Raw genomic sequence first — 4,456 nt, forward strand, 5'->3', positions numbered from 1 at the left:
TCATCTCAATTACTTCACAGCCCACTTCCCGAGCAGACTCTGATCTGCTGCATTCCCATAGGCCCCGTGGGCCACATGGTATCTCTTTATTCAATTGGGAACAGAGAGTCCGGCGCCTGAACGTTTCTTGGATGCCAGGTAATAAATCAACGTCAATAACCGTATCAATTGTGGTTTCGATTTTGCGGGTATAATATGGTCGGAAAGGAAAATAGATTGTCATGAATTGTTCCCCGTTTACTAATACCTCACACACATCCGCATCCTTGTGTTCATAAACCTAGCAATGGACAAAACATTTCTGTAATAAAGACAAAGTAATTATGTCCGTATGTCCAGTACTCTGACAATTTACCAACGAATAAAACATGCATTGTGTCATCGAACACCAGAAAATGCATCTAACAAACGTTTCGCCCTTGAGAGGGATATCGATAATTATCAACAGAGTCATAATTAAATAAAGGTATAAAATTAAATGAGGATATTCTCTTCAGTATTGTCAATGCACTGAAACACATTTGCTATTCTAGTAGACAGAGGGAGCAATATTATTGTTGACAAATGTTAGAAATGAATTGCTGTCCAGATCTCGGTACTGGGGTGTGATCGACGCTTGCAAGCTGAACCATTTATGGCCCATATATATTTTCAAGCGATCAGCTGGGGTGAACCACACACAGCCCGAGGGATTATAAACTATTCCAGAAGACAGTTAAGAGAAAACTGCAGTGCTGTTGACCAGGAGTTCTGTGTAAGGGAGACAAAAGAAGGATTCAAACATTTCTGCTTCCAAAATAAATAAAGGAAGTGAGTGGGAATTTTAAAAAAAACAGCGATCGCGGACGTATTATTTATTTATAGGAACGATTTATTCTACTTAAATACATTTACAGAATTTGAATTCCCACATTTTCCATGACGGATGCAAATATATATAACTCGAGCTATGGCATGGGTCACGGGATTTATGTTCAATAGCATTACCACTGTGCTGCTGTATCTTCAATTATCTTTTAAAGAATCGGAGGACTAGCTGGTAATCAGACAATGACGCCATAACCTCGGTGTGAAATTAATACTGTCCCACACGACAGCCCATTCAGGCCCTTCATTGAGTGTTCAACAGCAGCCCTCGCCTGTTGTGCTTTGTTAGGACAGATGGTAAAAGAGCAATATTTGACCACAGACCCGTTGTAGACCCCAAATCGGCATTACTCAAAAAATGCTCATTGAAACTTACACCGGCTTCTTTCGGATGTGTTGTGTCATTATCTCAGCTGCTGGCTGCGAATTCCAGTCATTGTGAGACACTCCGTACAGAGAGAACAAATTTATAGTGATTGTTGCGCACTCGGTACCGAGAGGACATATTGTGAGTCACTCGGTGGAGAGGACAGATCTTTGTGTGTGTGAGGCACTCGCGAGAGAGAGGACAGATTGGCAGTGATTGCGTGGTACTGGGTAGAGAGAGGAAATATTATCAGTGTTTGTGAGGCACTGCGTAGAGGTAGTACAGTTTCTTGTCAGTGTCTATGGCACAACTGATCAACCCGTTCGGCTGTTAACTGAAAGGTTTGCATTTCGAGACAATCCACGGAAAACGGTTTAAATATTTTCTTTCCATCAGCAATCATTATCATACATTTCTAGAAAGTATAAATTGGTCCTTGAGTAACAATAAAAATATGTCTCAATCGTTATCTGATGCTAGCTTCGTTTTTTAATATTGTTTTTATTTTGAACATGATACATTATAATACATAATTATTTTTTCAGCACGTGTTAGACTGAACACGTAGGCTGAGCGGGGACCTGATTGAGGTGTACACAATTATGAGGGACATAGATATGGTGGAGAACGTTTTTTGCCTTGGCAGGGGATCGAAAAGTCAGATGGGACCATAGATTTAAGGTAAGTGGCAAGAGATTTAGAGAAGGTGTGTGGAAAAACATTTTCACCCAGAAGGTTGGGCGAAACTGGATCTCACTGCCTGACAGGATGGTAGAGGCAGGAACCCTCAGAATATTTGTGAAGCATTTTAATGAGCACTTGAAACGCAACAACATACGATGCTACGTACCAAGTGCTGGAAAATAGGATAATAAAAATAATCGTTATTAATGTCACATGTAGGCTTACATTAACACTGCAATGAAGTGACTGTGAAATTTCCCTAGTTTTCACAGTCCGGTGCCTGTTCGGTTAAACTGAGGGAGAATTCAGAAGACAGATCGGTGTTTGGTGGCTGGTACAAACACAATGGGCCGAAGCGACTATTTCTGTACTGTAAAACTCTTGAATCTGTGAATATGAGTCTATGATATCTTATCATTAAAAATCTATTAGATTGTTGCTTTCAAACAAAACCATCAATAATGATCTCTTCCTCGGCTCCAAAGTGAGTGATGTCATGATAGGGAGGTATTTGGAACTTGTGTCCAGAAATGGGGTCATAGAATTTACAGTGCAGAAGGAGGCCATTTGGCCCATCGAGTTTGCACTGGCACTTGGAAAGAGCACCCCACCCAAGGTCAACACCTCCACCCTATCCCCATAACCCAGTAACCCCACACAACACTGAGGGCAATTTTGGACACTAAGGGCAATGTATCATGGCCAATCCAACTAACCTGCTCATCTTTGGACTGTGGGAGGAAACCGGAGCACCCAGAGGAAACCCACGCACACACGGGGAGGATGTGCAGACTCCGCACAGACAGTGACCGGAATCGAACCTGGGACCCTGGAGCTGTGAAGCAATTGTGCTATCCACAATGCTACCGTGCTGCCCATAAATTTAGAGTACCCAATTCATTTTTTCCAATTAAGGGGCAGTTTTCTGCGTGCCCAATTAACCTAGCCTGCACATCTTTGGGTTGTGGGGGCGAGACCCACTCAAACACGGGGAGAATGTGCAAACTCCACACTGACAGTCGCCCAGAGCCGGGATCGAACCTGGGACCTCGGCGCCATGAGGCAGCAGGGCTAATCCACTGCACCACCGTGCTGCCCTAAATGTAAGAACAAACCGCGTCCCTGGGTTGTCTCGAACCACCAACCTTTGGGTTAACAGCCGAACGCGCTAACCAATTGCGCCACAGAGACTTGGACATGGGTCCAAGACGTAGCAGGGAATTTAGGCGTTCAACAGACTGAGGGAACAGACTGCAAGCAAGAGTCAGAGGGATACCCTCACAGTCTGAGTTGCCTTCACCTATTCAGTCTTATCGTCGTTAATGGGAATATAAAAGAAAACCTGGGTCAACCAACATTATCCACTCACGTTTCATTTGGGGCGCCTTTGCTTCGCCAACCATTATCCCAATATAGAGTTTGTTGACCCATGAGTCCGTCAATGGAAGGTTAGTCGCAAATGAATGACATCGCACTGATTTTCTGTAGAAACGGGAATGGAAAATCTGACAGCCAAGACAACGATAATGGATACATATTTGGCCCCCTCAGGGTAGAACATTTGTTTGAGGGGGTGGACGGAGCTTAGAGGGAGAGAGAGAGAAAAAATGTTGTTCAGAACAGTTACAGGGAGAAAGCTCTGGAAATTAGCCAGATAAGTCATGAAAGTTGCCACCAGCGCAGACTTTGGAAAAACGTTCGGAGAAATTGGCCCGAACAGAAGAAAATAGCTTTGTAAATGCAAGTATTGCCTTTGGCTGTTTGTGTCAGTGTAACCAAGGGCTGCGTGTTCATGAAAACTGTTGTTTCATGGGAACAAGGTGTTAAGGTGAAGGAACTACATTATATCTATTAGTGTTAGAGATTAAGTAAAAGTCGAAACATTGTTAGCCTTTTCTTTTCTTTTATAAAGTTTGTTTATACAATACTACTCAGGCCCTATTACTTACATTCTAATTCCTGGAGCCAATCGATCTTTCATCACCGCAGTAGAACTTTAAAACATTATGGCATCTGATCTAGTCCCGAAGCCACTGTTGAGGGTTGACCTGGCGTCCTAACAGTGGGATAAGAGAACGCAGAAAAGCAGCAACATTCCAGTCGCAACTCTCCAAACACCAGGTGTCAGCCAAATGATGTCACGATTTTATTGAATGTATTTGAAGAGGAATAATGAAAATGAAATCTTCAATCCTTTGACTAATGAAGTATTCAGTTCACATTCAACAGGAAACTTGAGTTGGGAAACTTTAGACACGATTTTGACAGTTTTTTACGTACGGTTTTGAACTGGGGAGCCTTTTGTTTAGAAAATCAACCGTAATATGCATATGAAGGAAACCCTGTCAAAGCGAGCGACCCAGAATGTGTAATCGCGCCCTCTGATTGGACTTCAGAAGATTGTTTTGTGGAACGGTACCTCGGCTGATAGTCTTACTCGTGCGATACAGAACTTGATTAACACCAGAATCATAAAGTGGCACTCTTTTACATTTTTTGTCTCTTTCTCCAGAGCTGCTTTTTTCAGAATATAATTAA

At 42.6% G+C, this 4,456-nt stretch overlaps 1 non-coding gene across 1 annotated transcript; it reads right to left on the reverse strand.

The window, feature by feature from the left end:
• Positions 1 to 3,035: 3,035 nt before the first annotated feature.
• trnan-guu (transfer RNA asparagine (anticodon GUU)) lies at positions 3,036 to 3,109 on the reverse strand. Its single transcript has one exon. It is a non-coding gene; the product is annotated as a tRNA-Asn (tRNA).
• Positions 3,110 to 4,456: the final 1,347 nt, after the last annotated feature.

Source organism: Scyliorhinus torazame, chromosome 5 (genome assembly GCF_047496885.1).
Source record: "Scyliorhinus torazame isolate Kashiwa2021f chromosome 5, sScyTor2.1, whole genome shotgun sequence".
NCBI classification, from domain to species: domain Eukaryota; kingdom Metazoa; phylum Chordata; class Chondrichthyes; order Carcharhiniformes; family Scyliorhinidae; genus Scyliorhinus; species Scyliorhinus torazame.